At 37.0% G+C, this 12,849-nt stretch overlaps 1 protein-coding gene across 4 annotated transcripts in view; it reads left to right on the forward strand.

The window, feature by feature from the left end:
* Nucleotides 1-12,849, forward strand: part of CRACD (capping protein inhibiting regulator of actin dynamics) — a 127,669-nt gene that overhangs the window by 57,684 nt on the left and 57,136 nt on the right. For all 4 annotated transcript variants that reach the window (XM_038134722.1, XM_038134726.1, XM_038134724.1 and 1 more), the window contains exon 2: nucleotides 2,477-2,619. The gene's annotated coding sequence lies outside the window, so the exon portion shown is untranslated. The remainder of the gene's footprint in view (nucleotides 1-2,476; nucleotides 2,620-12,849) is intronic.

The raw sequence follows: 12,849 nt of genomic DNA on the forward strand, positions 1-12,849 counted from the left end.
TATGTGTTGAGGTAAAGTATAGATTGTGAAAAGATAAAATGCACAATGGAGAGGTCTGTGTTCTCAAACAAAATCTGAGGCTACTTTTCATTTCCTGATTTCTGTTCTGCTCAGAATTGCATAGGTCTGGCATCATTGCTTCTATCAGGTACTTATTACTGTGAGATACAGTAGTTTTTCCTAAGTATATGCAGAATGTGCATTTGCTTAGCTTTCTGTGTTGGAAATATGTATTTCTAATTCTGCATTCGAATTTATGGCTCCATTGGAAAAGGAGAGTATAGTTTCCTGAAATAATCTTTCAGGATCCAAATATTCCATGCTGGCCTGTCTTCAGGAATTTCCTTTTCACTGAAATGTTTCCCAGTCCATCTGTCCTCATGTCTTCCCCCTGAGAATTAAAAGAGTTAGTAAATAGGAGGAAGACCTTTTGTTTGTCTATTACTGCCAGGGCATCTCCTTGTACACATCTTGATCTTAGTGGTTTACACTGACTGTGCTTTGAATTTCTTATTCTTGCACCTTGAACAATGAAGGTCTGTTTTATACCCAGGAGTTCAAAGTGCTTTGAATTCTGATTTTTGAGAACAATAAGCTAATTCAGAAGTTGTCCCATTAGTCCCATGCTTCCAAACCTTACCCAGAAGAATGAAAACTGGCTCCCTTTACTGGTAGATTTGCTGGTTCCCTTGGGATGCAGGCAAGGCATCAGACCTGAAGTCTCTCAGTTACAGCAGGCTCCTTATTGCAGGTGCACTGATCTTCTGGTCTCTCTGATGCCATAGGCACTGCCATAAGTCACTGAGGTGCAGAAAGGGCAGAGAAACATGGGAAATTAGCACACTGAGAGATGGTCTCTGCTCTGCCTTTAACAGCATGATGTCTGCAGAGCAGGGACACGAGAGGCTGTGTCAGGCATTTTGGGTGCATGCAGGGTTTAAAGCTGTGAACTAACAGAGATCTTTGCACTGGCAGTTGAGTACTGGGGGATGCTTTCTGGTGACAAAGGAAATGCATTCCTACCTGTTTTGCCAGAACCACGTTGACCTGATGCGGACCACAAACTTTCCATGCTCAGACTGTTGCACATCCTATTTTCAATGCTGAACCTTGTGCCCAGAAAAAAGAGGGTAGTGCTGAGTCTGCATGTGAAAATTAAATTAGAGCTTGATGTGCATATATGGGATTTTAACATCTGAAGTTCCCAGTTACACAAAAGCACCAGTTTGAGACCTTCACATTTTGTCATATGCATTGGGAGTATTTTTTTTTATTTTTTTTAGAATTGGCATGGCAAGCTCAGGATGTTTTCATATTGCTTTTTCATCTCTTGTTCACAACTTCAAGACATTCTGAATATTATGAGTGGTGCAGAGTCAACTGAGTGCTAATTTCTCATTTCTCAGCTTAAACAGACTGCTTTGTTCAGTTGCCTTTGCTAGCAAAAGTGCAATTCTAGATAATCTCTCTTGGCAGGCTGAGAGCCCTCACCAACATTTAGTCCTTGAACTTCAGCAGTAATAATTTATTGCTTGCAAGCAGCTTGATTTGATTAACAAGAACCAAATACACACTTACCCTTGTCTTGTCAAATGGGTCATGATTCAGTCTATGCACTAATTACATTATTACAACAAAATACTCTTATTTGTGGTTGCCTAAGGATATAAGGATGATTGAACATAGCAAATACTATTTAATAACTGATAGAGTCTAGGAATAGGATAGTTGCTACAAATTTTTGCATAATACAAGGTCAAAAAGGCAAAAGTACAGTTAAATTTTTCAAAGTAAAACTAGAAACTAGTGAGACCAGAAGGAAAAAATCTGTTAAAAACCTGGCTGCTTTGTTCAATTTTGCAGGTTGTTTTCACCTGTTTAAATTTTTTCTGTTTTATAGTGTATTCAAATAGATTACTTTAAGTTTTTTGCAGTAGCTATGTTTTTAATTTAAAAATAGTTAAAACCTATTTCTCCATACTCTAGTAGAGGGAAAAGCAAAGATATTATAAGCTCACATTTTAATTTTTAGAATCGATCAGTTTTTCATTTTAAGAGAGTCATATATGACATTTTTATTTCTGCCAAACTGCAGTAAAACCAGTGACATATTTTTCTTGAGATAGAATTGATTTAGAACTGCAGGATCTGACTGGAAGGAAAAATAAAAAAGTGCTGCCATTTCACTAGTTAAAAAGAGGAAAGAAAGACCATTTTGTATTAAAGTCTCAGAGGGAAATCCAAAGCTAATGAAAAATTTCTCAGGTTGCAATATCTCTTTTTTCTTTCTTTATTTCTTTCTCTTTTGTTTTTTTCTTTTCATACTGCAAACATCTCAAACCATTTACAAGAGATGTGGCAGACAGGAATTGCTCAGTTTATAAGCACCTTCAAAAGAGTGAAAACACATAACCATTGCTCTTAGGTTTGCCTAGAAAAGATGAACTAAAGTACTCTCTTTCCCACTTATACCTAGGCAGTCTGGGAGGAGAATGTTAACCACTGGTCCCTAGCAGCATATCCTGACTTCTGATCACTTATATTAAAGAAAAACACCCATTTCAGAGAGAGTGCAAGACTGCGTGGAAGTAGAAAATACCACACCCCACCTTAAAAAAGGTAAGAAAGGTTTTCCTGCTGATGCTTTAACAATGGAAGTGGTGTCTTTGTTTAACAGTTCATTATGTTAAAGGCAGAAGTGAAAAATTTAGATAACTGAGCACTAAAATATTTATTTAACCTGCATAGTCTAACTTAGAGAAAAGGATTATTTATGTTTTAAAAGGAAGAATGTAATGCACGTGTTCCTGAGCTTAAAACTATTTGTTTTGTAGCTTTTGTGTGTATTGTGGAAAAAAAATACTGTGTAAACCAGAAAATATAATCTTTCATGTGAAGCACAGAAGTTTTTTATAGCCATGCAAAGTTTAGGTAGCTTCCAGTGTACCACACAACTCTGACTTTGCCAGGACAGCACAGTGTGTCTGCAGAATGCTGCTGCTGGGAATTGATGCTAAGGAGTAGTTCTGCCATTTGTGCTTTTATCAGAACAAATCTGCACTCCTTCCCTTTCTGCTGGGTTTTGGATTGACTGGTTATTTACAAAATATTTGCAACTCTATTTCCTTAGACGCTTCCGTTCTAAAAAGTATTGGAAGAAGCTGAAAACAGTTTAAACATACTGTACCCTGCATGTTTCCTCTGAAAACGGAGTGACAGCAGTGGAGGTTTTTTTTCCATTCAGATTTTTTTCTCACACCCCCCAACCTTTTTTTTTTTTTTTTTTTCTGTAGAGAATGTTGAAATTCTGATAGTTTCTTTCTATAGCAGCCATTCTGTAGCGTGATTCCAGGACAAATGTGTTCATCACATTTGAGAACGCCCTACTCCACAGAACATATCTATAAATTTTGATTTGGAGTCTATCTGACGTAGAAATGCTGTCTTTGCTTTTGTACAAAGCAGTATGATTCTGCTGTTTGAAGTTGTTGTGTCTTTAGAGAATCTGTGCTGTATAACCCATATCATATTGTAAATTCAAAAGACTACTGGTTACCTAAAAGTCCTTGTGACTGTCTTGCCAATATGTTTGTTCAGCTGGTATTTTATGTGGCAAGAGAATGAATGACAAGCAGATGTCTTTGACAACTCTTCTGAAATGATCAGCTGAAATACATTGGCTGGCTGCTGAGAAACAAAAGTTCTGATTCCTTGAGATAGTTATAGTAATTTTGACATTTTTCTACCATAAAAACCTTCTAAACCTCAGCTGAGGGTACAGACGTGTTTGTGACATACCTGTTTGGGAGATGGGTTCTGTTAATGTACTACAGGCAGAGCATGTTCTTATTTCTTCAAAGCAGAAAGGTAAGAAGTGTGCCACCACCAATGGAAAAATGCTCTTTGAGTACAGGATGCTTCCTAGCTGCTCTCTCTAACCTTATATTTCCATGCCATTTTTATGCAAGGATTACAGATTCTGAACTATCTTCTGTTTCCTTTGGATAGACTTCATTTTTGCTAGCAATACAGCCTTTTTCAAATAGCATGTTTTATATTTTGCCCAGAAAGATACAATACTCATTGGCTTAAAATACAGATGTTCAAAAAACAGACTGTGAGGGTGGTCAGGTACGATAGCATGTCCAGATTGACTAATACAAATTTCATAACTAAAATATGCAAGATATATGTTTCTGTATAGAATATGCATATAATATTTCTTCCAAGAGAATTAAAGCTACATTTTTTTTTCTGACAGTGTACCCAGTGTTCTTTCGTAACCGCCCACATATCCTGTTGTTAGAATATTCTGCTTTTTACTGCAGAAAAAGTCCAACCCTTTTTTAGAAAGTAATTTGTAGTTAGTAGAGATCTTGCTTAATCTATGAGATTCTCTGTAAATCATTTGTGAATATAGTGTTAGTCAACTTTTGAACAAGTTTATTGAAGTCTAATATTTTGGGGTTTTTTCCTAATGCAGAGAATTTTTTTCCTAACTCATTCCACCATTTCACATTTTCTAAGCTAAAATGCTCATGGCTTCAGACTCACATTTACTGGTGATCGTACCCAGCTTTTCCAGAGACTTCAGATTTCCTTTAAGGTATTTTCCATTAAAGCTTTTTTTTTTTTTTTTTCATTCTTCAAAAAAGTGAAAGAACAAGAAATCTTGTTCTTTTCTACTTTATTAAAGTTTTTTATTTCATTTGTATCATCCAAAGTTTTTCCCCCTTTATTCTGCAATTTCTTGGTCTCCTAATTTTGCTTCTCCTGTTCTTTATGTTTGCCCAATTCAGATTTCTATCTTACAACACCTGATGACTATGGATACATTTGGTTGTGTCCTTTCTGTCACTTCAGAGGAAGTAAAAATAACGAAGGCTTTCTGAAATGAGTCACTGTTGAGTAATTAGCTATGCAAAGAATCTATTTCCTATTTTAATGAAGAAGGGGTCCTGCCAGGAAGACAGAGATCTTGGTTTAGTCATTTGTTCATGATTAATTTTCTAGATTTTTAAACTTCTCTTGTGTTATTCTTGCAATAAGTTTTAGTGATAAGCCTCAACAGGAAAAGTCCTTTGATTTTTGAACCCTCTACATATTAATGTGAACAAATTGGTTGTCTTTTCAAATTAAAAATCACAAAACCAGCCAGAAAGTCTCTCACTGTAAATGGACTTGGACTTCATGCTCTTCTGCAATTCAGCCTTTGCTTGTTTTTGTGCAGAACAGTGTCATGTCCTTGTTCCAGCCCAGTAAGTGAGTGACCCCATGCACCTGAAAAATTTTCTTATTCAGTCCATGGTTTGTTCATCTGGTGCCTCTGGCCATGCAGGACTGGGACCTGGGGTAGTGGAGCTCAGCAGGATGGCTTCATCCTCACACTCTGTGGAAAACTCCTCTAAAAAACTCACCTGTTCTTACCATAGCCACACCTGTCCCCTGTGCTGTACTTAGAAAGAATCAATGCCTTTGTCGCCTCCATGACCTGAGAAGAACACCCAAGAAGATGGCCCGACAGTTGCAGCAATCTGAAATGATGTTCACAGATCCATGGAAAGTATTTTCTGATATGCAATTAATTAGTAAGTTATGCATATCACAGCGTCTGCAGAACATTGCAGCAGGAGTTGAAAACTGGGGTGGGTACATCCATCTGCTAATTCTTGTAGGGCAATAATTAGAGTAAAAATGCTCAAGATTTTGATGATCTGAAACCTCTACTGTAAATATCCAATAATTGTTTCATATACCATTTGGGAAATCTGCTGGTTGGGTGTATTTCTTTCTGTGGCCATCACGAAGGGCATTGGAGGTTATCAGCTTCTGAGTCTAGGCATCTAGTGGTTCTCTTGATAAGAGTTATGAGATCCATGCCTGATATTTACCAAGCTGGCGACCAATAAGGTTTTGGAGGTTGAGAGATTTGGCTTTTTTTAACTATTACTGGCAGGAAAGTGGGACGGCACTAAGTAGATCTGTTATAATATGGAAGCTACACCTGACAATGTTGGGATCCTCCAGAGAGCCTGGAGAGAGTGAAGCAAAGGGCTCAGGCTCCTGCAGAAATTTCCTCTGAAAGTTAATAACGTCATGCTGAAGACAGAGTTACAGCTGATGGACTCCTTTTGAAATAACAGTATGACAGCTCTAAATAAAACAACAATGAACAAAAGAAGTTGTCATGTCCCATTTTTCATGTTCCTTTATCTTCCCAATATATAACAGAACTGGTTACCTTTTGCATCTACTCTGTTCCTCAAGGAAGCTGCCCAGTATGCAAGAACTTGCCTTGATAATTTTGCAATAGTTTTTTCTGCTTTTACTTCCTTTGGATAAGATGGATGGTTTATTTATGTTAAAATCAGAGGAGTATTTATATTCAGCCTCTAAATGCCTGTATGTTTTTGAATTTTTGTGCTTAATACAGAATAAGAGCTTTAGGAAAATGAATATAATATGTTCTAAGGCAGTGCTAATTCTTGTGAAGTGGTTTGATTGCAAGAGTATAGCTTGATTGTAATTAAATCTGTTTCTTTCTTTTAGTCACAAAGTTATAATTGGAATTGAAATTTTTTTTTTCCTAATTAGATTGACTAGTTCTAAGCAGAATTTCCATGCTCGCCAGAAGTATTCTGGAGCAGCTTATATTTTAAAATGGGGTCCAAACTGTGCAACTGATGATTCTTGAGTTTTTTCAATGCTTCCAGAATTTCTTTTGACGAGCCAATATTTTCAGAAGGCCAGGCACCATGTTTGCAAAATTAGGATTAGTTTCTGTTTTGGTTGTTATTGTTGTGATCTTGCTGACAACAATTGACTCAGGTTTAGTAATTCTGTAGACTACATTGTTTTAATTCCTTCTATGCTGAATTCTGAGAGAATATTAATGAAGAGTACTGTAGGAAAAATTATCTGAGGGCAAAAGGTGATTTATGCTTCCTCTACTACTTTTAGAACTGGGTCAATTAAAGGATTCCCTATGGTAATATTTTTTCATTTCTGCTCCAACATGACAGTTTCAAAGTTCAAATTTGCATCTTAAGAGTACTTAGGAATTCAGGTTCGTAGGACTAGGACAGGAAAAATTGACACAAATCCTGATTTGACTTTGCAAATGTGATGTATGTGTTTGTGATGTTCTGCCTCAGGCATCTGACAGCGGTTAAATAATCTTAGAAAGTCAGGAAAAGACATTCACATGCTTAACTTTAATATGATTTAGTGCTTTCTTGAGCTGAAAGCTCACCACAACCCTGGGTTTCAGTGGCTGACTAGGATGGAGAGAAGTAAAGTTCTTTAGGAAATTCTAAATATAAAAGAAACCCACATGTTTATCAGAGCTAATTATGAAATGTCACGTTAAATGCTGTTATGGCGGTGCTCTGACTATCTGGTCTGTATTCAAGGACTTAAAATTCTCTGTGACCTTCCTCCACTACATCCAAACGAATCTCTCAGCTGAAATGCAGCTCAAAGGCTTAGGTAGCTTTTGAAAAGCTTCTTGGAGATCTGTAATGTTGTGAACTGAGAGTAGACAGAGGTGACTGCTAGACAAGGTCCTTCTTCAGCTCCATCATCTTTATCCTTAGGTCAGAAGGGGAGCTGAACTTTCCTGTCATTGTTAGGTAATTCCCACTGAGGTTATTGATTTTTATTGGTAAATCCCAGGCTAAAACAATATCCTACCGTGCTGGTTTGTGTCTTTTGTAGTTTCTACATTGCATATATTGTTGTCTAAAATGAGACTTCTTCCCAAAACCAAAGATTGGTTCTGTAGATGAAGCAAGAGTACAAAAGATATATAACCCACAGGCAAATTTCCCTAGAAAAGCTCTTCAAGGACTTTTAAACTGTTATTTTAATCTATGTTTTACAGAGGACAAATGTAATTATGAATGGCTGTAGTATTTTCAGATCTAGAAGATACAATGTGACATTATAATGCTCCTATGTAACATAGATAGTAAAAATATATTTTATTGAGCCTATTAATGTAGTTGTTTATTCTTTGGTGCAATTTAGAGGATGGGAAACGTGCAACTAGATAATGTAATCTGAAGAAAATAAGCTCTTGTAAATCCTTGTGCTTCTGCAACATTTAGGTAGCTAATACAGTGCTTATACTGTAATACTGTTCAATACTATTCAGCTATCTAATATAGTGTTCATGTATGGCACTATTTGTTTATTGTGCTAAATAGAAATGCTATTTATAATTAAAGTGTTTATTAAATAAACATTTAATGTTATTAGTTTCCAGTAGTGATCAGAGGAAGGAATGCAGACAGTAAGAAGAAAAACATGTCCTGTACAATGTGACTTTCTTATTACAGAGTTCTAGGAGGTTTGACTTATAGGTCCTTGTTATGAAGTGCAGCTATAATTTTTTTTATGTTAAAGACCTCTAATGTAAGTAATGACTGTTGAACTCTTAAAATGCTGCTACTGCATTGTTCCAAATCAGCCTAAAATGTAAGACACTTTAGTGCATGATTTAAAGATAAAGGAGAATTTACCTTGTTTGATTTCAAAATCTCAGTGGTGATGTGTGTTATGCTGTACTTCTTGTTTCAGTAACAGTTAAAAAAAAAAAAAAAACCAAACTCAAAAACTGAACCCAAACAAAAGACACCCACAAAAAACATGGCTGCAGCTGAAAGTGATACTAACCAAAATGTTCAGTCTGAGATTGATTCAGTCAGATCTGGGTACTGATGATTCAGGTACTGTAAAACCAAACTGGGTTTTTAATTGTAAATTAAAGAGACAGAACACATTTTCAGTTTATTTACAGAGGAAACCTCTTCCTTCCTCATAAATTGCTGTAAGGGATCTGCTTATGTCTGAATCTGCTTGTGTCTAAAAAATGTAGATCTGATCAGGCTGGTCTTGCAGTTATTTCTCACTGCAAGTGGGTCACCCAGTGTCTTACATAACCTGGAGCATATCTGAGCTCTTGGGATAGCAAGACGGAAGTATTTGTGTAGGAATTGTAAGACATGGGCTTTTGCAGCAGGAGCAGATTTAGTGTTTTCTTCCCTACTTCCATTTTCATTTTTATTTTCTTTCCCATTATTTCAAGCTACAGCAATGATCAACTTAATTCCAGTGTTTGAACAGGAGAGTCCTAGAAATTGTCTCTAAGAAGCAATGCGGTATTCAGTTTATCTTGTCTTCCTCTTTGAAGTGTAGAACTGTTGATTTTGTTGTATTTCTGAGTACTTTGTTAAGGGGAATGTGTCTGATCTTCATGAATGTGTCCAGTTGTTTAATATACTCTGTTTAGAAACTTTTCCTGATACGGAATTGAAACTTTCTCTGGCAACATTTTGTCATAGAGAACACTCAAAGACTTCTAAACAACCCTACTCATTTCATTATTTTGTCGTCTCACTTCAAAAATTGAAGTTTAGAACTGAAAGACAAAACTACCTTTAAGGATTCAATATGTAATCTTTCTATTCCCAAACTCATTGGAATTCCTCTGCTAAGGTATAGAAACAAAGCTGCAATAAGGAAATCTCAAGTGATAAAAATATAAGAAGGAATTATGAAAAACAAGATCATGAACAAAATAACTCCTTTGGATTTCAGTTCAGGAAGTTGCTTGAGGGTAAATTAAACTGAATTCTTCAGCTGGGGTTTTGGTTTCTTAGTTTCAGAAATTGTTAATTAAAATAATACCAGCTATATATTTTACTTTGGCTGAAATGATTTAATAGGCTGCCTTCATGGAGACTTGGACTTTTCCAAGGGAACTGACCCAACAACTTTAGAGTTTACAGGCCTGATAATACATTTTGAAAGACTGTCACATGAAAATGATGTCTATATGAAGTTGTAAATGGAAAAGCCTACAATTCAGTCCATTGAGGGACTGTAAGAATATGTATGAATGAAGAGGTTCTGAACTTTCTTATGGAAACCTTAATGCTGAAAAGCATAAAACATTTCCTTAGAAGACTGAAATGCCTCTTAATCTTTAAAGAAATCTGACCTGTGTTGAGAACTAGTTACAGAAGCTGAAGTTAATAGTGCTTTCTTTGACTTTAAAGATTTGTATTTATATTCAACTAACTAAAAACTAGATTAACATGATCATCCTAGATTGTTCCACCAGTGGTATTTATCAAGTGAATGCAACAGAAAACACCTGGGCTATTTGCCTTCCTTAGGAGTGCTTGACTGTGTTGGAGTCAGCAGGATGTATAAATGGTAGAAATTTGGAAAAGACTTTTTGTTTGTACTAAAATAGATAGTTGAGTTAATTGTGAAAAGGGAGTGGTGATTTTTAGATGCTTCCACTAAATGCCAGTTTCTCCTTATGTTTTTAAGCAGCTTGGAAGAACTATGCCAATTTCTCCTTATGCTTTAAGAAGCTTGGAAGAACTGTGCAATGGTAGCTCTTAAAAGTTAAAATACTGCTGAAAGTTTTCCTCATAAAAGTCATCATACATTGTGAACTGCCAGTTTTCTGCTAATTTCATGGCCATGACTTCAGAAGTCCCAAAATCCACTAGGCAGTGATTTTAATCTTTATTTAGGATTCACTTGTAGCTAATATTGTTTAAGTTCTCTATGCCTCCTAATTTTCCTCCCCCCCCCTCTTCCTTCTGTCAGCCCTTCATCCATTTGCCTTAAAGGCCCAGGGTGGATGAGTCAGTGGTTCCAATCTGTATTTGCTTAGATACCAACTCCTTTTTAGGCATGGCATTATCATGCTTTATCTCAGTAGGTAGTCATGCTTTTTGAACAATTTTGACATCTGGAACTTTCTTTTATTAGATGTAGACTGCTGCATTCCTTTCTATAAAAAAAAAAAAAAAAGCATGATATCTGGGTATGTTTTTAAAGACAAACTAGCTCAAGCTTGTGTGGATCCCTCACTTTCTTGTCTACTTCTTGGTTGTTCATTCATCTGTGGTCACTTGAACATGGGTCTCCTAGCCTTCCTGCCTCTCCCTGGTCCTCACCTGCTCTGCACAGCCAGAAAACCCTGAACACCGGCCCTGCCAGACCTTGTGGCTCTGCATTTTACCTTGTGTGACTTGACAGTTTGGAGGGAAGCTAAAAGTATTTCTCTCCCTTGCTAATAGTATGTCTCTCTCCTTGTCTCTCCTAAAGAAAAAACTGCAGATATCTGGAATAAGAAAGGCTGAAAAGCCAAAATACCTGATGAGAAGCAGACCTTTCATGCTGCCACCACAGCTACACCTGAGTGCTCAAGCAGACACAAGATGTTTCTGAAGCACCCTAAATGCCACTTTTGCTTGATGCTCTGAAGCTGCAACCCCATGCCCAGATAAGGGATGTCTCACTTGGAGGACATGGGGAGGGAGGGAACATTTTTCACCCTTTTTAATTCTCTCTTCATCTGTCAAGCCAGGAGAAACCTGGAAGGGGAACACATTATGGTATTGCTCTGTGTTAATTATTTTCTAATTAGCCAGAGCATTGAAAATGCTTCTGTCTCTTTAAAATGATGTGGTATTTTGTGCTGTGATTACTACCAAACGTGAAGTTATTTGAGTGAACGGAATAACTTCATGTGTGTTGAGGTGTGAGGTTACCTCATTATTACTAAATCTGTTCTTGTTTTGTAGCACTCCTTATTCAGCTCTACTCTTTCAGCCGCTCAAGTGTTTTTTATTTCTGCTCTGTATGGTTATGTAACAGATTTTTTTGAAATGTCAGAATCATGGCAACATAGATCGGTTAGTTGAACCAACCTGGCAGAAATTTAGTTGCTCATAGATAAGACAATAATAGAGCAATATTAAACAGGGTTTGTGGCTTAATAAGATAAGAAGCAATATTTAACAGGTTTTACTTTGATTACTGTTGATTAATGCAAGACATGCTTCATTCCAACTGATAAAGACATTTAAAAAAATACCATTTTGCCTTTGCTTGCACAAAGTCAGCACTTCAGAGAAGTATTGTGTTGAGAGCTCTGACAAATGGTATTCCTTGTCTCCTTCAGAAGGGCGTGTCATGGGGAGTGTTAGTATGCACTCTGCAATCTGCGCTTGCTCCAGGGCAGAGGTGCCCCTCTCCAGGGACATGCTGCTCCCTTCCACCCTTTATGCTTTTGCTTTTGCTGAGGACTGAGCTGCTGGAACTTTTCATCTGAAAGTGGGGCACCTGTCCACTCTCAAGGAAACAGAAGTCTTTCTCAAAGCCCACTCAGTGGGCTCCAGGCAGCCTTGCTGGTCATAATTAGCAGAGTTTGTTTGAAGAAGGAGATTAGATGATTACATTGCAAATGCCATACATTGGCAGGTTTTTATGTTAACTTGAAAGTTTTACCATTCCAACCTCCAGCATTAAAGGGGCACATGAGAAACAAGATTCCAAGCTGCTTGAGAACTCTCTGTCACCTCCTGAGTAGTTCCTGTGGGACATGTTTCTCTAAATAATGCATCCCACCTTTTGTACAATTAACCACTCATTAGAAACTTCCTGGCTCCAGTGGTTTTTGCCTGCTTTCATTCTCTGCCACTCTCTCTTGATTTCTTTCACTAGCTTCAATATTCTCTGCTGACTGCATGTCTGTTGGGTTTTTAACAAGCAGGTAAGTTTTCTGACAAAGTGTGCTTCCTGAGTTAAAGGTTCAGTGCCTATGCCAAATCCATGCTTGCATTAATAACCTCCACATCTACAATTATATATAACAAGCTTTTACAAGTCCCACTGCCTCCATTTCCCATTGCGTTGGAAATAAATCAAGATGAAATTTGTTAAGCTGGCAAGAGGATGCAAAAATTTCAGTTTGGCATTGTGCAAGGCATTGCTACCAATTCAGGAAAAACAAGGACCTTTTAAATGTCTACTGCATTACAC

The sequence above is a fragment of the Motacilla alba genome, chromosome 4, assembly GCF_015832195.1.
Source record: "Motacilla alba alba isolate MOTALB_02 chromosome 4, Motacilla_alba_V1.0_pri, whole genome shotgun sequence".
Taxonomy (NCBI): Eukaryota; Metazoa; Chordata; class Aves; order Passeriformes; family Motacillidae; genus Motacilla; species Motacilla alba.